Source organism: Gallus gallus, chromosome 4 (assembly GCF_016699485.2).
Source record: "Gallus gallus isolate bGalGal1 chromosome 4, bGalGal1.mat.broiler.GRCg7b, whole genome shotgun sequence".
Taxonomy (NCBI): domain Eukaryota; kingdom Metazoa; phylum Chordata; class Aves; order Galliformes; family Phasianidae; genus Gallus; species Gallus gallus.
The window spans coordinates 6,418,725-6,442,990 of NC_052535.1; the positions used below are offsets into that span (position 1 = coordinate 6,418,725).

Here is a 24,266-nt window from a genome sequence, read left to right on the forward strand (position 1 = left end):
TTTTAGTAGCTAAAATATTTTAACAAAAATGCAAACCAATTCTGATGGAGGACAAAAAAACAACTGAATGTGGTTGCTTTGGTAACAAATTGCCCTTCTCTGTGTGTGTGTAGGCATGCATGAATATGAAACAGATATCTGTATATAGCTCATAGCTAGCTGCATATTTGTACATGTCCATTTACATGTGCATCATTTCCTCTCTCACATTCCTTCACATATCACCCATGGATATATCCCCCATTTTTCCTTTAAACTTTATTAATCATCTTTGTAAATGGAATACTTTCCTTGAGTGACATTTTTATGTTAAAATTATACTATATTTGATTTGAAAAGCAACCTAATTAAGGTAGGCTTCCTGTAAGCTATTTAAGTCTCTCCTCCCAGTGGAATCACGAAACATTTAGAAAAATAATGAATTGCATCTTATATAATTTTTATTGCTACTTTTTAAAATGAATAGTATATTCAGTTTGGGTTGAAATAACATATCCCTAAGGTACAATTCGTTTCCACAAATTGGATTGGTCCCTCACATACAAGATTATTAAGCATGAAGAAGAAAGTTATTGGGTTCTCTGTGCCCCCTAGGAATAGTATATTTTCCTTCACATCTAAGCTTTAAATGTATCTTGACTCAAGACAAATCTGGTAAACAGTTAAAAGAATGATGCAATTTCTTGGGCTAACATATTAATATTCTTTTTTTTAAAAAAAAATCTCTTTTGTTTTGAATTAGCCAAAGTTTATGACTGATAATGTATAGATCAAAGTAAAACACAAAGAGCAAAGATGCTAAATGTGATTCGGTACTTTTTAGATATTGGATGTAGTTCTAGTCCTCTTTCTGGCTTTTCCCATCTTTTAGTTGATTAAAAAACTCTATTTGATTTGCTCTTTCAGAGAATGGTTTAGTTATTATTTCTAGGGAAAAAAAAAAGGCTATATCAGTAGTATGATGTGAGGTGAAACATGTTCAACATAGAATTACCATTAAATAATTTGAGATTGATAGATCCTCTGGAAAATTACTGAATAATATATTAAGTGATGAATAATGGAAAATTATTTGTAATTGACAGAACAAAAAGATTTTTCTGAAAATCATTGCCAAAGTCACTCATTCAGTTCTCAATGTGTTCCCTTTACAATTACATTAAATAATCATTTGTCATTTTACATGAAGATAGAGGTATACCTTTGTTCCAGTGTACTTCAATAGGGTGAGAAAAACAAATATTACCACTAAGAACAACTCCAAGTAAAACTTTAAAAACACAACTGTATTTAGTATTAATAGCAAAACTAATACATTCAAAAGCAGATCATGCAGTATCTCCTGTCATCTCTGACAATTCTGTTGAAGAATGTTTATAATTGATGTAGTGAAAAGACATTATAGTAGTTTTTAAGTGGGTGGTAACTATATCTAAAAGTTTTATTGAACTGAAACTATAGAAGTAAATAGTTTTGAAACTAACATGAACATGAAAGAAGTATTTCCTTAACTAAAAAAAACTCGGAATTTTCTACAGATCTTCTTGTAAAATGTCTGTATTTCTAGATTTCCCAAGTTACAACAGCTTGTATTTTGCTACTACTTAAACTGAATTTGGGTAGTGAGCTGAGCATCCAGTCACCTAGTTTGCTCAGTACTCTAAGTAGGTTGTCTCAGTCTTTTTTTCACCAACATAAAAAATGCATTTATTTAATTCCAAGAAAGATTTCTACTCTTATGGTTAATATTGTCCAAATGAGCACTTTATATAGAGTCAAAATGATGTCCCAGGTGATTTATTTATTTATTTATTTTTGACATTGCGAACATTTGGACAAACCCTATGCAGAGAGAATAGCCAGAATTTTAAAACCAACTGTTCTCTAGCCTTACTTAAAACTAGCTTGAATGACACAAATGGTAAGAGCTGGGATGACCTAGCATATCTATGATCTTATTTTATTGCTGCCTTCTAAGACAGGGAGAAGAGATTTTAAAAGACAAATGAGGTAAAGCTACTATTATAACCTCTCTAGAAGTTTTATTATCCTAACAGATGAACTGTAATAGATGTTCATGTTAGTCTTGATTTTTTCTTTTCTTTCCTAGAACAAATTGCATTCCTGTAAGGAAAGGTATAAACTTTCTTCAAGGAAAAGATATGCTGAAAGATAGAGAGCTAAAAATGATTTGGGAGGCCAAGGCTCAACTGCTTGCTCTTTTATCTGCTCTGTAGACTTTGAATGAGTCAGCTAGAAGGGGGGATTACTCTCACAAAGGTGAAAGTGTGAAGAGATCAAACTCCCAAAACTGCCAAGAGAAATGAAGTCATCTAGCTAGTGTTTTGGAGAAGAAAACTTACAGTAGTTTTGTAGTTCTTCAACTGACAAACAGGAGAAGAGGAACAAGAATATTAAAAAAAAAAAAAAAAAAAAAAAGTTTTATTTTGAGGAAAAATATCATCTCCTTAGGTACTTTCTGTCAACTTAACATATTAAACTCAGCCTGTAGTATATATGCACATATAAAATATACAGCAGGATGAATTGTACCTCTTTCTGTGCTTGAACAAAGATCTGCTTTGCAGAAAAGTTGACACTGTTTTATTTGATGAGGAACAGCAGATTTTGGTTTCAAAAAGGCACATTTGATTAAAAAAAAAAAAAAACCCTCAATGCTCTCTGGAAACTTCTAGCATTCAACCCAGCCACATCTAGCACTAATTTAAGGTATCTCAGCTTTACATCTTTATCTTTACATTCATCATGAGTGTGGAAGGGGAGCATGGAGGGTCTGTTGTTTTGGAGGTTTCTTGGTCCTTAGGGTTCCCAGAGAACTTTCTCAGGTGCAATAGATCAGCAATGTTGTAAGACAAGTACTTCTGCATGAGCATTTTCTGAAATATTGCAATAAGGCTGTTGTGGACTCTATGCACTTTTGACTCAGTGAGAAGTAGAAAGTATCTCCATGACAGAACATGGGATTTCCAGCTTTATGTTTATTTTCATGTGCTGTAAGTCGGTGTATTCAGAAAGCTTATTCCTTTATGAGAGAGCTTCAGGACCCAGTGCATCTCCTCTAACTTCTTCTCGTTATTTCTTTAAGTCTGAGGTAGTGTTGCTGCAGTACTGCCATCCTAATGCTATTGAAAGTTTTTCTGCTCCAGATGAGGCTAACAAGGTTATAGATAGTTCATTTTTCTAAAATGAGGATCCTGAATGCTTGCTACTTGTTGTCTAGTGTGCATGAGCTCATCTCTCTCACACTCATTCTGTTTGGCTTGCTTTTGATAAGAAGGCTGTTAGCATCATCTTGCTGGTCTATTTGAATGTTCATGATATGGACCTTCCTTCTAGGCAGACTTTTTACAAGTTATCGCACTTGAAAATTTATTGGTTTAGATTTGGGGCATTGAGTTAGGCAAGCAGTCTTATTCCTAAGCATTTGGTGATGGTACAGAGTCATTTGCAATTTTAATTGAAGTTCAAGTCCTTGCTCTAACAATGTTTCATTGTTTTTTGTCTGGGTTGATTTATCTATGCTAGGTGCCTGCTTTTCACTGTTGTAGCAGAAATGCTAAGTCATGGCCTGAACCAGTGATTGAGCACCTGGTGGGAAGGCAGGGCCAACCCAGGGGAGCTCAGCTGCATGTGGAGCACCTGAGTGATTGGAAGGCATGGAGCCAGGATCCACCCCTTCCCAGACTTCATTTAAGGGTTAGCAGTGGAGGTGAGGATATCTTGTTGGAGGTTACTGCTTACTGAAGGTCTTCATAAGGTAAGCAGTTTTTCCTTTCATTTCTGTATCATGGCTGCTGCATTTGGTGTTGTTGTCATTCACTGTAGCCTAGGATTGTGCTACTCTGCTATTATTGTTATACTTTCCATCACTTTATAGCAGTTGTCACTAGTTGTTAATTTGCCTTCTAGTCTGTTGTGTCATTCCTGTATCCTGGTGCTGTAAAATTTCTGGCTGTATCAACCCAGATCTGGGATACTAGGATGTGCAAAGACAATTTCTGTGGTGTTGTTCAAGAAACACTGTAAAACCATAAATAAACAAAAGGGAAGAAAAATAAGCAGAAGTTTGGGGTTTTTTTTGTTGTTTTTGTTTTTTTCTCTCAGGGAAGCCTTAGAAAAAGTGGAGTGGGGAAATAAAGAACATATTAATGGGGGAAGATAAATGTATTTTTGGTCTCTGAATCCTAACTATCAAAATATGAGAAATAAAGTGGAACGCAGAGTACTGGCTCTGTATAATGGCCCACTCTAACCTGCTTGGTGATGATGAGAGACAGTTCTGGTCTTCAATCTGATTTGAAGACTAGCAGTTATGACTTGCTGCCATGCAAGAAATGCTGTTGGGATCATATGACTCTTAGGAGACCTGAGTATGCAACTGGCTTAATTGGTATCATGCTTGCTCAAGTAGATATTACATGTATCTTTCTAAAGTTTCTCAGTTGGTTTGTCTAGTATCTTAATGTAACACTATTGCTAGCTCAGTCCCTGTTTCCTTTGAACAGAGGTTAATGGCTGTGCTTTTCAATACAAACCTAAAACGCTAGAGAGACTCTGCATTTTATTTTGTCATAGTAGTTTATGAATTTTCCTTTGGTTTCCGCTGAGGCCAGCAGAAGTTATCCATTCAATGGCTTTTTATTATTTTTCACTCTTCATCTGTGCAGATGGAAAATTAAGAATAATTTATATATCATATGACACTATTCCAAAGTTATCAGAATGCCTCTGAACCATCATAACAAGAATTTTGTGTACTCTGTCTTACCTTGGCCTTTAGAGAGCTTGAATCAGTGCTCACAAAGGCTCAGCATAGAAACACGTGCACCTGCTGTAATGAATAGTAACCTGAATTATTAGAAATTACGGGGTCCTGGAAATCCAAGGCTGGTGTTTTCTTTAACCAGTTCCACAAATAATCAAGGAATCTGATTAATTTAAGTAAGTATTCTAGAGAAGAAAACTCGTTCATAAATTGGTTCAGATTAATAATATCCTTTATATTTGTTAGCATATTCTTTTGACTTAGTAGTTGCAATGTGGGGGAAGAATTCTCAGTTTTTTGCAACTCTCAAGCTTTTAAAATGTTCCAGAGCAGGAGTAAAAAGAAAATGCAAAAGACAGTTATTAGATAAAAGTATACCCAGGGTTCAGTTCTTGTTATATTCTGGGCATGTACCAAATCAACTGAAATAGCATGTTGCTTTCCTGAAAAGATGAGGTTTTGAAACATTAAGAACTAAATGCTACAAGAGGCATTAGTTCTTTATTTTTCACCTTGTCCTTGGGTGAAGTTTTAAAAGTTGAATGTCATTAGTGCTGGTTTGGGGTGCTTTTTTTTCCCTCCACCAATAGATCCTAAGTATGGGTATGTTTATAAATTTGAGAAACCCTTTCAAAGGAAGTCATACACATGTTAAGAAAAAAAAAAACCCTTTCTTAAAGAAAAGATAATGCTACACAATTCACCATGTAATACTTGAAAAAGTCTGTTTGTTTTATTTTAAAGTATGCATCATGAAATTCAGTGTTGTGGGAATGAATGTACCTAAGAGCTCTGTTTACTGTCATTTAAAGAAACCTGCTGCCTGTGGCTCACTGTGAAGTTTTGTCACTCTTCCTCGCTATTTTTCTTTCTATTCCTGTCCGTAACGATTTTTGCAGGAAACCTTATAGATAAGTACAAAGGCATTTTTTTCTGTTATTTTATCTATGTGTCTCACATACTCTCTTGCCACATTGTTTGAGCTCATCTTGCTCACCACTGCTGCTGTCGTAAAATCTCAATAGCCCCTTATACTTCAGGTATGTCTTCAGCCTTAAGGACTCCTCCTTTCCCTTTTAGACCAGGTTAATCATAACACAGTGATTATTTCCTAATTACTTCTTAGTAAAACCCAATCTGTTGCAATTCTGTATCAATTTTATGTTGGTTATATCAGTAACCATAACTATATATTCAAAATCCAGCCAAGCCATATGCTGCTTCTGCACATTATACTTTGCAAGAAATATAATTCATGAACCTATTCGGTAATGATGTCTGGCTAAGATGAATAAACGGATAGCTTTTATTGCGGTCAGTGTGATGTCTGTGGTGACATGTTTTTCCTTTCCTTCTGTATTATGTCCAAGGCTCCAATGGTTTTATATTTTAAAGACAGTTGCTAATGGCATAATGCTTTTCTTTTAATCAGTAAATATACTGAAGAGATTGTATAGAACAGTAAGGTATAGGTTGGTTAAAACGTGATCACCTCCAGAAGTGTGACTCTGAGTGGCAAAATAACTATCACAGATTCTAAAGCATTAGAAAATTATTAACTTTGACTTTTTTTTTAACTGAAAAGTCTGATGTGCTATTGATGTAGTTCTCTGCTAATTAATCTTTTTGCTTATTTGGACACTTGATATTTAAAACTGAAAATGCTCCAATCATTTTGTAAAGTAGAGGCTTTAAGTCAGAAGTGCACAGTAGAGAAGTCTGTCAGCCAAGCAGTTTTTGTTTTTTTGCTATCAAGTAGGTGGAACAACACAAAGCTAACGCAGGGACCAATGCTAACCTAAACAGACTTGTTGTAAGAACCAACAGTTGTACTGTAAACTCTTGTAGCAATAAACAATCTCATTTATCATTATCATATCACAGCTTAAAAAATTATGCTGACTTAATTTAAAAAATTGCAAATTGATGATGCAGTTAAAAGTTCATGTGATTTCTACAGTTGTTACATGAATTATCACTCTTAAACACAATCATATAAATGAGTTCACCAAGACCAGCAGTGAACCAAACTTCTCTTCTTGTGTTTCGTGAAGAGGAACAATCACATTTGCTCTGGCTGAGAAGTTGAAATCTGCATCTCCAAACTTTCACTGTCAGCGTTTTCTTAAAGTTAGATTACTTATTTATTTTAAAACCTATTTTAAAAGCTTAGCATTCTGATTTGTTGGCTACAGGCTGAAACATGCCAGTGCTACCAAGGTGCAAGTAGCAGATGGGCACAGTGCTCATTCAGAGTACTGTGAACAGGGATGATTCCTCAGGCAAGTGTAGTGCCTAATTCCCCACTGCCCCAGCTCCGATCTGGGGCCAGCTTCTGGTGAGTGAGACATCTGAATGATTCCCTTTCCTGTTGTGGTTTCCAGCAACTTGTATCATTATGAAAATGAAATCATTGTGTTGTTATGGAGATACAAGCTTTAAGATTCTTAATTTATCACAGAAAAATTCAAGGATATGACTTCTTGCCTAAATCTTCTTTTCTCATATGTTCAGTGTAGTACTGATTCAAGTAATTAGATAGTATCTTACTGAATTTTTGTCACAAAGTAAGTATTCTTCCTAGAGCGTGCCAGCAAGTTTTAGCATGAGATTTGATTTGCCTTCTGCAGACTAAACCAGAGCAGAGGCGGTCAATGGCTTTTTGACATCATTAGTCCTAAACTGTGATCAACGCTTACAAAATTGGGTTGCTTTCTCTAGTTCTTTGGTTTTGGTCCAGCAACACTGGTACTTTGCAGCAGTTGGTGACCATATGACACAACAACCTCTGGAGAGGCCTGGCGTTGTCACAGCTATGGTAAGACAATGACAATTTTTCTGTTAAGCTGTGTTCTGTTATAATTGATGGAGAGCTTCTAGAAAAAAGAAGCTGTTTGTATCTCATGCACAGAGTTTAACTTTGATTGCTCTGAGTATTGTCAAATTCAGTGTACTCAGGTAATAAACTTTTTTTATCTTTCTTCCTATCTGTTTAAAAAAAACTGTTTTACTAAATGATCTACGAATTATAAAAACAGCATTTGATAAGAGTCCATGAGTCTCTTTGTTATCAAATAAACAGTTGAACGTATAATTAAATAAACACAATGGGCAATTGCATTTTTTTCTTTTTAAAGTTCAGAGGCGAAAGGGAAAACTGCAGGATGCAAATTAACTGCTTTTTTTTATATACCACATATGAGATTGAATAATTGAACTTATCAGATGCTTAATTTCCTGTAGAATCTGACATCTTATGGCACACCATTCCAAGTGTACCTCTGCAATGCAACTTCCTGGCATCATATGGCCACACCTGAAAAGTTTTCACCTCTCTTCTGTGTTTCAAGTTTTATTGAACGCCCTTTTCTATATATTTGAAGTAAATGTTCAAAAGCCATGCTCAACTATAAAGTCTAGGGACTTGGATATCTGTTCAGAGCACTACTGAGCTCAAAGCATTGCAGTCCTGTTGTGTCTGAGAATATCCAGCTGCTGCTTGGTACAATTCAAAACGTGATCTCATGGAATCCATTTGAATAGGTTACATTGCATAGGGTACAGGATCTGCATCACCACTGCCAAAAACAAAAAAGTCTATGTGTAATAGGGAAGTGAAGTAATTGTAGAAGACAAGAATATATCTGATTTTGTGATTTGCCCCCTTTTTTTTTTTAAACAATTGTGTCAATTGTCCTGACCAGGCATTACTTTTAGTTTTCTATTCTCTACAATATTTTGCATTTATTGTGTTGTAGTTGAGCTTAGTCATTAAAAAAATCAACTTCCTGGTTGTGGTATATAATCTTGTAGATTCAGGTGATTCTGTATCACAATTCTTATCCTATATGTAGTCAAGTAGTGTGTATATGTACACATATCTTAAGTATCCATATAAACAGCTGTCAAAATATCAGCCTTTCATAGAGCTTGCTGGGCACAGTACGAACATGAGAGATGTGTACAGTCATGGAGAACTTTAGGGCAGACCTCAGACTGACTGCAGATGTACTAAGTCTGATTTTTGCAGGGTGTTCACAAAGTAGCACTTACACTGAACATGGTTCCAGGAACTCAGATGCAAACCTGTTTGTATCTTGTGCAGAGGGAATGTCCACTGTACATAGTAACTGACAGTCATGGGGAACTTGTTTGCTTGCATCATTCCAAATGCACAATACTCTACCTTGTCTAGAGGGGTATAGCATTCATAGAGGAAAGTGGTGGAATTGATATGTAACTGATTTCTATCAAGCAGAAATAAGTGAGATCTTAATTTACTTCTTACAAAACTGTATATTGCCCTTTATTAATCATGATTGCAAGGTAGCAGAGCAACTTCCAGTAGGCTGATGGCATTATACGTGCCATCCTGTTGTGCATTCCAACTTCAAGTTTTTCTTTGAAAGATGACTTTCAGATATTGCAGACATACTTGCTTATCTGGAAAGTCAGTATTAATCTTACTGCAGGTCCTACTTCAATCCAGTATATTCATATGGTGAAATCACTCTGGTTTGATGAACAAACATAAGAAGGGAACAGAACAGACATGAGACAAAGTACATGTGTCATGAATGTAATTAAGAACAAATTCTCTTGATTTTCTTAAGAAACAAAACAAAAACTATAACAGCATTATTGTGAGGGTAAATTATGAAGATAATGCATCTTCATTCATCACAATCTAAAAGAGCTGCAGTGAAAGAAAAAAAAATCCAAACAACTTAAATGAAAATCAAAGTGTTATTGCAAATCATGAGACTGTGAAGGGAAAAAAATTACTACAGAGGTAATAAACCAGACTGTTATTGTTTGTGCTGTAAGAGCTTTCTCTAATTTCTTGGGCTAACAAACAATCCTATTTAATTACAGAAGCATTCTTCTTGATTAGAGTTGGCTAGTCCTTATTGTATCCTACTGTATTTCACGAATAGATGAGCTAAGTGTTCTTGATCATCTGACACTCTTGGCTGAAATTTGCTGCATATTTGAATTAGAACCATTCCAAGCTATAAAACATCTCTTTGGCTGAGTCCAAGCTCTTAGTGTTTTTTTTTTCCCAATTTGAAAAGGGATTAAAAAAGAGGGGGGTGATGTTCATGTTATAGCAGACTTCCTCTGGCAAGGAGTTCTAAGTCTGCTTATGTCTGATCTTAGTTTAAGAAGTAAGAAATTATCAATTGACCAGTGATGTTGCATTGTGCAGGAATACAGCAGTTTTCCTATAGCTAGGCACTTTCTAAGGAGAACTGTTTAGATGCTTTCCTGCTGGAAGTACATTTGCTTTGGGAAAGTCCAAGTATTCATTTGAAACCCAATCAGTTATGTTTGTATTTTGATTGTGAAAGGTTGTTCAGGCTCAAAATATTCCTTCTAGGGCAGTGAGAATAACTGAAGAAATATGGGATTTCAGCCTTGCCGCTGGATTAGGTGACATCGTATTTTTGGGTCTTTCACTGCTCACAGTGAGATCCTGGCAGTGTCAAGCAGCATGTGCCTGTCATTAGGGTGTCACATGTTACCAAGAAAACAATAGCAGTTAGCAGACAGCTGTAATTATTTCTTCCTACATAATATTTTCTTAAAATTCAATACAATTAATGTGTATTTGGAAAGTGTGGTGAGAAAAGTATTTTCTGTACTTTAAAAGAGAAAGAATAGATGCCATTTCACAAGATTTTCTCCTTTTAGAAATATTGCTCTCAGATAAAGGAAAAAAGAAAAATAGCTGAAGAAGCAATCTGCAAAGCAGGTGAACAATTCACCTGAAAATTCCAATTTCAATTATAACAGTATGATATGAAGGGTGAAAGAGGAGTCATTTAATATTTCAGTTTTCTACCTCTGCTGATTAGGATTATGTTTAATAAATGATGTGTTAATTTCTTTTATATCTTCATTTTTTTTCTTATAAAAAGATTTTATACTTCATGTTCTCAAATTACATTTGTAAGATCTATGGTAGCCTGGCTCTGTTTTACGACTGTATTTTAAGTTCCTGGACTTTGACGAACTTCCAAAATTCTTATACTGTTAGTAGAAATAAGTATATTAAAAAAAAAAAAAATTCAACTATAGGGAAGTCCTTCAAGTTTCTTGAAGGAGAAGGGTACAAACTCCATACTAATGTTGTTTCCATGCCCATCCATCAAGCCCTGAAGCTTGATGCACTAATCAACAGCATACATTTAGTTGGAGTCATTTTTATATTCCTGTAAGGCGTTTAGTGACTACACTAAATGCAATGGTAGAATTCCAAAAACATGGTACCTGGGAGAGAAAATAAAAATCAGACACTTGAACTTGAATTTCACTGAAAAACATGTTAATGAGACTCTCCTCTATCCAAGTGCCTGCTTTCTGCGGTGATGTACTCAACAAACGTTCATCTTATAGCGTACTGTGAATCAGGATCATGTCATTTATTTCTTCTTTAAACATCTGTCACAGTTTTACCTGTCTGAACGTAGATTGGGCTGACAGCAGTGATATCACACAGAAGCTGAGAAATGTAAGCAAAGAGCCAGGCTAAATGGGTCAGTGAACTTCAGATACTGCTGGGAAGAGAACTGTTTGGACCCTTACAGCTATCAATGGAGACGTTATTATTGTCTTGTAACCTTAGTGAAATTAGCATCTGGATTTTGAATAGTCAGTGTCTGCTTTTAATACAACTGGGATTTATGCCTTTCAGATTTCTTCCTCAATGTTTTATGCTGCTCTTAAGATCAAAATGCTCACCAAGAGGTGTATTGTAAGAATGAAAAGCTGACTATGTATTACCTTCATGCTTTTATTTCTAGACTCTAACAGAAAAGAAAATAGTACTTAAGGCCATGGGGATTTGAGTCAGGTGGAATGTTAATGTCTAGAAAAAAATATTTTGTTCCCTCTGTCCTCTCTGAAAAAATACATAAGGAAAGTGCCTTCAGTCTAGAACATCATATCTTTTCAATCTCAAACAAGAAGAAAATGAAAAATAGTGAATATAAAAATAAGAAAGAAAATAAAAATACCATGTCTACTAAGCTTTTGTTTTAATTAGTGATGTGTACTCTCCAAGCAAACTATAGCAAATGCACACAGCAAGAAAATCCAAAAATGATACAGATGCATTTTGTATGTATGTGTACCACTGGATTATAAGATGTCTAATACAAAGATCTGCTTACAATATATTTAAAAATTAAGAGATCAAATATTACACTTACCCACATCAGATACAATCCTATACCATTCCAAGTTCTTGTCCCACAAGCTTGGTTGTCTTAGTGATGGGTGACTCTCACTAGGCATTTTGCAGAGAACAAACTCAGGAAACAGCACATCAATTGTACAGGATCTTAACTAGCGAAATACCTCAACTCCTTATTAGGGACTGCTGCTTACTACTTCCTGAATGTAGTTGTTTTCATGTGTTATTTACAAAATTATCATATTCTTCTGTCTAAGAAGGCATCATCTTTATCAGTGATTCCAGTGAATTTTTAAGAACTTTAATGAACTTTTTAAATAGTCCCATTTCTTTGTACTCCTTTATTCACCTGAATTTGTATTTTACTTGCTTTCAGGCTGATTGAGAACTAGCTATTGCTTTTGCAGAATTTATTTCTAAATATTTTAAAGTAAACTTCCCTTGAACAAACACTAGAAATAAAAATTCTTTCCTTGTCCCAGGATAGGATTTTTTCTCTGTGGGGTGCTTTCATTTGACTTACCACCCCCTGAAGTTTTAATACATTTTGACAATTGTTCTTATTTCAATCTCTAATAAAAAAAAAAAAAGCAAAGAAACATTATTTCACTGTGATTGACAATTCAAACTTTGCAGTTTATTGCAGAGCTGCAGGTAATTAGTCAGCCATTACTGTGTGCTTCAGTTAGATGGCAGAACTTAGTACTATTTTCTGAGCTACCCAGTCACAAGGGCATGATAATAATGTGTCACTTGCCAATGAGTGCAAAATGAAAGCTTTTTGTTTAACATGGTATAAGAAAAAATGAACCTTTACAATAAGCTTTGTGTTCTAATTCTGGATGACCTCTGAAACTGCTATCAAACTGTGCTTTGACCACAGTGGGGGAGCATTTGATTAACTACCCACAAGAAAGAATGCAGCGAACAATGAGACATCAAAGATGACAGCTTTCTGACAGCATTTACTGAGCAGTGATTAATGAATGACATAAATGAGGAATGTGTAATTTCCAGTATATTTAAGTAGGTTAATCAAGTATCGTGAGATGAAGTTCAAAAGGGTCATTAATTGATAAAAATAAAGATCAGCAACTTAGTTATAATAAGACTAAAATAAAAATGACACATTCCAGAAAATCTTGATCCTGATTGAGATGTTCTAAAAGCAGATCAGGAGCTGTGGGTTAAGAACAGTCAAGGGCTGCAGGCAGGATCAGATCCTGTTGCCATATCGCAGCCATCTGTAGTGGCCAAAGCATCACATGGTCAGAAGCTCCAAACAGTGTGAAAAGTTAAACTAAAGCTTACCAGTTTATGTGCTGCTTCCCTACTGGCAGCTACTAGATGCTTGCTGGTGCTCATCCCCTGATGTACATGCCTCGCCACTCAGCAATGGGCTCTGACGTAAATGAAAATGTCTTCCCTGTGTGGCTCATTCCTTTTTCATGTCATATTGTGTGAGCTCCACCCAGCATGCAAGAGCTATGGCCGGTGTTAGGCAGGTACATGTGCACCTAGTTGAATTCATGGTTCTGAATTAGGTTCATAAGTTTATTTTTCATGGAGAGATCAAAGTTAGCATGTTAAACAAGCGGTGTCCCCTGGGGGTCTCTCCTGGGACCACTGCTGTTTAACATTTTTATCAATGACAGTGATGATGGAATTGACTGCGTCCTCAGCAAGTTTGCTCATGACGCCAAGCTGAGTGGTGCTGTTCATACAGTGGAAGGAAGGAATGCCATTCAGAGGAACTTCAACATACTTGAAAGGTGGGCCTGGGTGAATCTAATGAGGTTCAACACAGCAAAGTGCAAGATTTCGCACTTGGGCTGGAGGAATCCCAGGCTGAAAGGAGCAGTCCTTGAGAGTAGCCTGGCAGAGGAGGACCCAGGGGTCCTGGTGGATGAAAAACTTAACGTGAGCCAGCAGTGTGCTCTTGCAGCTCGGAAAGGAAATGGTATCCTGGGCTCCATTAGAAGAGGGGTGGCCAGCAGGGATGGGAAGGTGACTGTCCCTCTTTACTCTGCTCTTGTGAGGCCCCATCTGGAGTACTGTCTCCAGTGGGACAGCTGTGGGAGTGGGTCTAGAGGAGGGCCACAAAGATGATCAGAAGGCTGGACCACCTCCCCTACGAAAACAGGCTGAGGGAGCTGGACTTGTTCAGCCTGGAGGAAGGAAGGCTGTGGAGTGACCTAATTGCAGCCTTTCTGTACCTAAAGGGAGCCACAGGAGGGGAGTCAACTCTTTTGAAAGGGTAGGTAACAGCAGGACAAGGGGGAATGGTTTTAAGTTGAAGGAGGAAAGATTTAGGTTGGATGCTGGGCAGGAAGTTCTTTACTATGAGAGTGGTTAGGTGCTGGAACAGGCTGCCCAGAGAGCTTGTGGATGCTCTGACCCTGGAGGTGCTCAGGGCCAGGTTGGATGGGGCCCTGGGCAGCCTGGTCTAGTATTAAATGTGGAGGTTGGTGCATGTAGCAGGGGGTTTGGAGATTCATGATCCTTGAGGTCCCTTCCAACCCAGGCCATTCTGTGATTCTGTAAACTGTATAATCTACATAAGCAAAAGCAAGTGCTGTGCACCAAGGTTTGTCTCAGCCTTTGCAAACTTGTTGGAACTGAACTGCACCCATCCACGTTTGGATGAGGCAGGAGCAATAGCTTTCTTGCAAATGGTGGCCACTAGAAACCTCTTGCTTCCCCTTTCAATAGCACAAAAATGAGGGCGGTCATCAGGGTTGGAAGAGGTCAGATTTGGTTCCCACTTCTGCCTACAGGGATTGTTAAATCTCCCAGAAGAGTCCTAATTAGTGTGCTATGAAGTATTCTATGGAAGACTGCTCTTGTTCTCTCCTGACGTTATTGCACTTGGCAGTAAATAAATCTTTGCAGAAGAAAAGATGCAAGGGGAAAAGGGGGTGAGACGGGAAAGAGCACATGGGCATGACTTAACATGATGTCTGAGAAGTTCAGACTTCTCATTCCCAGAAGTACACCATTTTACATGTCACAGTGCATATTCAGTGGAAGAGGGAATACATACTTCCCCATTCAAGTGGCTCCCTATCAAATTTTGATTTGAAGTTTTTCTTATTTTAAAATATTTCTGGGAGATCTGCAGAACCTGTTACTGCATGTACTCACTGCTGTTCTTTCCTGCACAAAGGGTCAGATACTGTCACTGAGAGGAAATATGTCAGTGTTCCTGAGAGGCCAGACTTGGAGGTAAATCCTTTCAGCTGTGGATTGCTAGGTGTCGAGGAGGAAGAGATTTACATGTGTGATCTTGGTGCCTCTGAAGTGAAAGCTTAAGATGTGATAAGGCAGATGTTTGGCTGAAGTATTTAGTTAAATTAGGAAGCTTTAAGACAGAGGCTTGCACAAGTGCTTCTGTGTCTTTGCTACATGAAAGCACTACGTTGCTTTTGTTAATTGGGCCATGACTACACCTGGGAAATAGCTGTTTCAGTTGACATCAGTCCTATTTGTGACTGGGTGACCTGTATGACAATACCAATATAGCTACTTAAAACCACTCAGTTGTACCATTTGGGTTTTCTTTTTCTGTCGTGTGTGAGATTTTTTTCTTTCCCCCTCTCAATACTGGCTAATAATATTTTCTTTGAATCTACATAGTGAACATATTAGAAAAATGTTATTGAGAAATGACTTAAGTGGAAATTATTTAATTGTACCTGTTGTCTCTGTAGGTGATAGCCTAAGTGTGCATCATTTTCAGAAACAGTTCATTGCTGCAGTGTTGAACAAGTTAAAGAACTGCTGTATGTGGACTTGCTGTAATTCTTTAATAAGACAAAGTGATACCTGAAGCTACTAGTTTTCTATCTGAGAATTAATATGTAATTTATTAAAACAAAGCTGTCTTGTATCTTTCCGATATAATTAGCTTTCCACATTTATCAAAACACTTCGGGGCTTGAGAAAGAAATGTCTTTTCTTGAAACTTCTAGCATGTTTCAGTGCTTGTAAGCTCAGGAAATGGCAGGTATAATTTGTAAAGTTAACTGAAGACTTTCAAAGACTGAGACTTCAATCTGAGAAGACTTCAAGTGTTAGGGAAGGGCAAGGTCACAGTTGCCAGTGTTATGATCCTATTAGTACAGAGCAGTTAAGCTAATCTGAGTTGTGTTCAGAGTAAGTTAACTCCTACACTCAGGAATGGTGTTGAAAATTCAACAGGCAGCACTTAAGTGTTGATGCGACCTTAGAGCTTCTGCACGGCTTGAAAAGCCTCTCTCATAGTGGCTGATAAATGTGCTTTATTAAGTGCTCTGGGGTCAGATTGCACTACTGTGTTTTTTGAAGAGAAGTTGTATAGCAGCTCTAATTGTACTGTTTGTGGCTGGATATTCAAAGTATAAAATATGCCCACTCCTATTGGTCTGTCTGGCTTAATTCTATCTGGAAATCAAAATACATGCATCTTGCTGGCCTCATGTACAGTTCTAGATGTAACTGCACCTAATAATGTTCTCTGTTGGGTGTATGCTCTTTACACCCTCATTATCTAAAAGGAGGGTTATTTGCAGTGTTGAAGGAAATGATCTCTGCATATAACTTGTATTTTTTTCTAGTCCTGTACCCGAAGGCACATTTAAAATACAAAATAAAAATTCAGTATTTTGAGCTAAAGTGACAAAGGAAAGTTCCAGTTTCTCTTTTGACAAAGGAGAAAATTTTGACAAAAACTCTGGTGTCTTATAGTGGGTGATAATCACTATCTGTGATGGTGTTGTAGAAACCAGATGGGAATGCAAAGCTTTATATTCTGCTATTTTGCACAGTCCATATGTGTGATGCTAAGTGAAATTTGACAGCAGTTACATTAGGAAGACAGACTCTTCAGCACTCATCTGGAGTGTAAGAATAGGAAAACTGAACTTAAATGCTCAAGAGAGTAGGTGTAACCCCTTCTTGTCTTAATGATGCAACTTCCAGGGGTTCGTGTTGTTTAGAGTTATCTTTAACTGAAGTTAGTACTTCTTGGTATGTGTGGAATTTACTACCGTTGAGTTTTGCTAGCTGTGACTCTCCTTCATATCAAGATTTGCATAAAGACAGTAGTAAATAGCCGTTGGTGCTGTCTATCAGACCAAGGTAGCCACCATCTTGTCTGTCTGAAAAAGCTACTCTCTTACTTCTTAGATGTCTATTTCTCCAGGCGTCACTTGTTGTAGACTCATTCTGTGTGGGCTGTTGAAGGAAACACTTGTCACAGCTGACAGATGCATAAGCTCATGGCTCAGTTATGGCAGTAGCATTGCAATATCCACCGCTTTGGTAACAACCATGTACATGTTGAAGTCTTTGGGAAGGCCAGTTTCTCATGTATGCTCATGCTTGTTGCACCCCAGCCTTGGCACAGTTTCACTGCTGCCTCCTAGCTGTGAGGTAAGCTAGACACTGCCCCCCAGGCTCATCAGACTCAGACTTTGCAGCTTGCCTCTTTGTAATTACCATTGCCTTCCCCCCCCCCCCCCCCCCTTAGGCTGCAGAGTTTTGCATCAATGACCACTCCTATCACCTGCATCATACCCTAGGCAACATTGGGGGGGGGGGGGGGGAGCAGGGTGGAATGGCAAAAAGATCTCATAAGTGAATTCAGAAAACAAATGGATGAACACAAATATTTTTGCTGATCTTAACCCATCTTAAAAAAATATATATATTTCAAATGACACCACTACTTAACAAGTGAGTCACATTTGTAAAGATCAGTTACGCTGACTTTTGTTATAATCAAGACATTATTAGAATATAGCAGATATTAAATGCACTGTCAGTGACTCACTGAGCCATGTAATAGTGTGTCAAGCCCTGGCCATGCTCCCTGCTTCCAGTGCTTGTGTCTCTATTGTGCATGAATCTCAGCACTGGACTCCTTGGCTGGTGGGCTACTGTACTGGAGCAGGCCATTACATGTGTTTAATCCTTGTCATGTCTCTGAGGTTCTTGTTGAGCAACAACAAACTCACTTTCAGACTCTTCAGATTCCACAACTGTGGCAAAGCAGATCTTTGCTTCACATTTTTACCTGTATTATTCTCCATAAATCACAGGCAAGGTTGCTGTCTTGCTCCTGTTTGAGGCAAACCAAACTAATCCATATGACCACAGTCTGTTTCCTTGTTGAGCTAACTGGAAGAGGAGTGGGAAATGTGGTGTTCTGTAACCTTGGTGCCCTGCATGCAGAACACAGGGTCTTCCTTCAACATTTTGCTTGTGGTTGTATCAGAGCAAAGGATTTCTGGATCTGACAAAAGCAGCCCTTGCCTCACTTTATTTATTCTTCTGATATCAGTTCAGGAGATTCCTTAAGTCCTGTTCTGATGCTTCATCTAGTGTTTACATTCAAATGCATACTCAATCCATACTAGTCTTAATACTTCTATTACAGGTCTTCTGAAGGTCACTTAAGCAATGTGCTGAACTGGTGAAAATAAATTCCATTAATGTATTAGCACTGATAAATACATTACGTCCTAGACTTGAAATACAACCACTTTTTATACATATTGCCCTCCAGAATACAGTAACAAAGAACTGTGGTATGTGATTCTCCTTACCCAGACTGTGTCTTGTAGCATCTATGCTTGTCCTGTCCTACTCATATAGCTGCCATTTCCCAATAAACATTAAAGTCTCAGCAATATTATGGTAGTAAAAGGTAATGCATGAGTTCAGCTTTCTGCATTACTACTAAATTTACCTAAGACATTCTCAAGTTTGCTGCAGTATCTTTAAGGAAGTATGCTAATTTAATCACAAAATCAATGTTAAATGAGTTTATAAGTCATGCACATTTTGCACAAGTATCTTCTTCCATGAATTTGAATTGTCATGTTAATTCAGCTTTCTCCTAAAGGGCTTTGAGTGATAATCTGATTTTTTTCATCTAATTCCATATGTAACAGAAACAGAGATGACAAACTACTGGCCTGGAGCACAAAATCCTTCAAATGCATAATAGTATTTTATGAGCCTTAAAATATATTGAACTCAATATTTTATTTTTAAAAATAAATTCAAAATAAATACCTGGGAAAAAAAAATGCTGCATAATGAAAAGAGATATGAAGTGATTCCCTTGAGAATAACTTAAAAAGATGACTTTTACCCTTCAACTCATGCTCTGTGCTGATCATTTCTCTTACCATGTCTCCATGTGGGTTTTGGTGCCAGATATTGAGGCTTTAAATTCAGAATTGTAGAATGGTTTGGGTTGGGAGGACCTCAGAGATTATGTAGTTCCAACCAGGGGTGGAGAACTTGAACTCTGGGCAGCCAGAGCCAGTGCCTCACCACCCTCTCAGGGGAAAAACTTCCCCTTGAAATCTAATATGAACTTCCCCTTCTTCAGTTTAAAACCGTTTCCCCTTGTCCTACCACTATACCTGTGTAAAAAGTTGGGGTTTTTCTCCTGTTTATAATCCACCTATAAATATTGGAAGGCCATCATGAAATCTCCCCAGGGCCTTCTCTTCTCCAGGCGATGAAAAATGTTTATAATGATAGATGGCTACGCAATGTTCTCTTCTTTTGTCTTAAGGATCACATTTCTGACTCAGTAGTGGAAGGACATGGTTCTCAAAGTTTGTATCAGTCAGTTATTTTTGTTTTATTTTGACAACATTTAAGTAAGAACATCATTCATGTGCAGAAGTCTTTTTACGACTGACAAAGACTTGCCTAAAAATCCCAGTGCATCTATTTTTAGATGTGCATGTTTTAGATGCCTTACTTTTAATTATAACTGAGATTCTCTTGCTTTTGAAAAAAATAAATCATAAGTCTACTGCCCTTGGATCTGTCTCCCCTCCTGCCTTCTCTTGGTAGTAAAGAGTTCTATAAATGATTGCTGAATCTGATAATTAGACAAGCCTTCCCCTTGCTGTCCTGTTTTTTTTTGCTGTAATGCATTTTGTCTGTTTACTGGCTTGAGGTCCCTTTCCCCCTGTGAGACTTATCTTTTTAATGGCAGTCATTTTTAACATGCACAATTTTTCTGTAAGCATGACATTCACTACCTCTATAATAACAATCATTTGGCTTATGATTTAAACCATTACAGCAGTATACCATGCTGTGAGACTCAAATGCTGGCTTCGCTTTTACATTGTTTACTTTCCTATCAGCATGTTGACAGTTCATAACTCTTGGCTACTTCCATACTGACTGTAATTTCTGTAAAGCTCTAGTGGAAATAAAGAACGTCAGACAGTTGTTTTTGGATTACTTGCCTAAGCATGATTTGGTAAGCTCCTGGTAAGATACTAAACTAGCTAGTCGTTCTAATATGGCATGAATTTGACAGCGCAAGTGTGCAATGGATGTAGTATAATTGTTTAAAACTGAAGTGCATTAGACAAAGATTAATTAATGCTTTATACTAAGAAAAATTGGAGATGGGCTATATTAAATACAAAACTGTTACCTGATTTATTTATTTATTGCTTCCTACTCTGCTATACTCTTTCCCCCAGGACTATTGCTCTGTTTGATGAATGCTTCTTGAACCCATGATCCTTTCCGAGAATGAACAAAGCAGAATAGCCTCTTTTAATGCTGGTTTTGTTTTGATTAGTGGTAGCTAGTTGACTACGGAATTCAGTATACACAGACCTTTGATTTTTTGCTCCTTTCACCTGTATGCTTCTCTCCAGTTTTCCAACTAAATCTGTGTATCCGGCCTAGCCAGCAGGAGCAAGAGAGTGCACTGCTAGGAAAACTCATTTCAGTGCAAATGGACTCTGGAACCTTAGCGCAAAGAGCTCTTGAATGTGAGCATAAGAGTGGGGTTTTGTTTTTTTAAGAGGCTTATAACTTGGAGACATGGAGCTGAGTTTTGCAGCTGTTTCTCAAGTTATCTCTCTGCCATAAGATTCTCAGCCACATTTACATTCCTGTCCTATTTCAAAGAAAAGATCTAAGGATTTTTTTTACGTGGAAGGGAATTATTTCTCAAAGATATCCAACCTGAGGTGTACATAGGTTTAACTTTAGCAATGTTTTATGAGGAAGACAGTTTCTGGCCTGCATATTTTAATGTTAATAAGCCTTCATAATAAAATACATTCTAGTGTTCTGGTCTTGTATATGAAAGTGGGGTGTTAGTATAGATGAAAATATATATTAAAGCTGAACATTTCTCTTGTACTTATGCTTCACCATGCACTTTTTTCATTTGTAAACTGGAATTTGTTTCTTCTGTGGCAGATTTCTATGTAACTGAAAGGGGGGAAAAAAAAATGAGGGAACACTTTTTATCTTAGAGGTGGTTGAATCTACCTGTCATGATCAGCATGCAGATAGATAGAATTTGCTTTATGGTAAGATTAATTTATTTTATGAAATCTCATTTGTGAAGCTTTTATACTAATGATCTTTTGATCTTATTCTTCCAAGTACTACTAACTACATATGAGTATTTTTGCCGTATACAAGTACAGTGCTACCTAGTTCCACAGTTACACCATAAGTTTGCCTTGTTTACATTTAAGCTTCAGGAATTGTTTGATTATGCCTTTTTGAGAACATATTTCCTGTGTATAGAGAAAAAAGATGCAGGAAGTTAGAAATATTTGAAAAAATGCCTTTTAATAAATATGTCAAACTTCAGGGTGGGAAAGGAAACCTAATGAAGATATCTATCCAAGTGATTACAGTTGATGCAATGTACGTCTGCTAAACTATGGTTCCTAATGAATGGGAATGTACCTCTGAGATCAGTTGTGCATCCTCAGGTACCATGTCCTTTTTAGATTGCTGGAGGTTAAAATAGTGAAAATTCTTTAGTGTGTTAGTTTTCTTGTGTTTCCTTGAATTGCAGTACACAAATTGATAACCTCTTTTAAAGAATATTTTATAACATTTTACAATTTGGTTTGTGCTAGTATTGAAATATTTCTAACTTCTCCTTCATGTTTATCTGGAATTCGAGCATCCAAATTCCCATTCTTGTTACAGTCAGGGTGTAGTACAAGAGCAGGGGAGAAACTACCCTTGAAACATTTTTTCTTGTATCTAGTGTTTGCCTTTGTTTCTCATCTTGAAATTAAAACTGATGCACATAGAATAATTTTTGCCAATGCAGCTGTTACTCAGTTTGAAAGATGACAAACAGGGACACAGTGCTCTTATCTGTGGAACAAAGGTTGACAAAAGTCATTCTGCATATCAAGATTTTCAGATTCTGTCTCTGAAGTGAGAAGTACACTTGATCAAAAAAAAGGGGGGGAAAAAAACAAAAAGATGGGAAAAGAGAGAAGAGGCATTTGAAACAGTACTGTGTCAATATAGTAGAATAGTCTCCTAAACCTCTTGTCATCTGTGACAAGGACATCAATAATAGTCATTGTCAACATTCATTAAGCTCAGATTTTTCGGTTTTATGTGTCTCACAATGATTTTCATTGATATTTTCCCTGGAAAAAGAACAGACCCTAAATTAAACATATATACAATGCTTGTTTTTTCTTCTACAGAGGTCTCAGTATAAAAGAAACAAATTATTTTAATTACCCTTTATCTCTTCTTTGTTGTTGTTGTTGATTGTGAGGGATTGTTGGTTTTATGATTCTTTTGTTTTTCTTTTTTCCTTTGCATATTAACCTATATAATAAACTTTAAGGAAAAGGGAATGTTCTACTTGCAAGTAAATACAAGTATAAAATAATTGGAATTATGCTTCCCCTTCCTCAGATATTTGTCAGAGTATCCTTGCTGCTATTCCTTAGTTCACGCTTTTCTCAGACCTTACTGGATATTTTCTCTAGAAATTGAGAAGTACTCTAACCAAAAAAAACAAAACAAAACAAAAAAAAACTTATATCAACAATACTATGAAGCCTCTAAAGAATTGAGACCAGATATTAGGTACAAAGAAAATTTTCATTTTCATATTTTCTGCTTATGTATGTCTTATATCTAAATTTCTGTATTAATTTAAGGACTTTTTCCTGTCCTTTCACTTACAAATTAAACTGCATGATCTAAGATTCAGCTCTGCAAAGTCACTCTGAGTTACAGCTCATCCAACAGAGGAGTTCCAATAACTAAGCAATTTTATAATTCAGAAAGCCTTTTGGTTCCAGTCCTGCAGACCTCTGCATATTTAACTGTGCAAGCCAGCTTGTAATTAATTACTTAAATGTTCTGTAACTTTACTATAGTTTTGATGCTGTTACATTGAGGAACAGCTTTTCTCAGTATCATGCTTATGTGCTCCAAAATAGGGAATATTTAGTCAAAAATGAATTACAGCACATAGTAGAAATGGATCTATTACACAATCCCATGACCTAGCTGTCATTTTCTGCTTTCTACTAGATCTACCAATAATCATTCTTTTTTTTTTTTTTTTTTTTTTTTCCATTATAACATCTCCAACGCTTCAGTTAACAATCCAACTGCTAGTAAAACTTGCTGAAGTTATATACTTCTAGCCTGGTTAGGAAAACGTCTACTCTAAAATCATCATTAATCTGAAATGAGTTTTCAGCATATCTAGTCTGACCCATTTCAAATGTGAATAGCTGCAAAGTCTGCATGATCTTCATTATGGCTGGGAGATATCTGAGATACTGTGATCACATTTTTGTGTCCCATACAAAAACTTCATGCATAGAAAGACATCTCTACTCAATTATATCAATTACTTAATAGTTACGTAATAAATAGGAATTACATGATTCATTAATTTTGAAGTGATTTTTTTCAGCTGTTTTCTTTTAATGGCTTTTGATCAACAAATCTCAATTGAAGTTTCCTTAGTGCAGTGGCTGCAGAGCTCAGAAAATTTCTTTCCCTGGTCTGTGTTGTAAGAGACTCTTCAGGTGGCGAATGTACTCATCATCCTTCTTTTGTCAGTGTTACAGGGACTTCATTACGATGTGCAAGCACTTAAAAGGACAATACCTACTGAGTGAAAGACTTGCACAGTTTATAAAAGAAGACATCCTACAGTGTCATTATGAGTTGTCAATGCAATTGTACCTCAGGCCATTCCCACAACATATCTAATTCTCTTCTCCTCTAACCCCTTTCATGCCAGAAAATGGTAGAATTGTGCAGTTTTGTCTTTGAAAGTGACATAGAGCCTGGTACAATAGTTTTCTTGCACTATCATGCAGCATATTGAGCTAGACCTACAGAGATTTCTGAAAGAGATAAAATTATGGTGATCATCATATGAGAGAGTTAAGAGATTACCTTCAATCTCAAAAAATAAAACTTTGACATACTTTTTTTTCCCATTGAAAG

The 24,266-nt window shown here is 36.7% G+C and overlaps 1 long non-coding RNA gene across 2 annotated transcripts in view; it reads left to right on the forward strand.

The window, feature by feature from the left end:
* The window catches only part of LOC101748814, a 64,652-nt gene that overhangs the window by 5,896 nt on the left and 34,490 nt on the right, over positions 1-24,266 (forward strand). For both annotated transcript variants that reach the window (XR_005859982.2, XR_005859981.2), the window contains exon 3: positions 3,547-3,778. This is a non-coding gene — a long non-coding RNA (uncharacterized LOC101748814). The remainder of the gene's footprint in view (positions 1-3,546; positions 3,779-24,266) is intronic.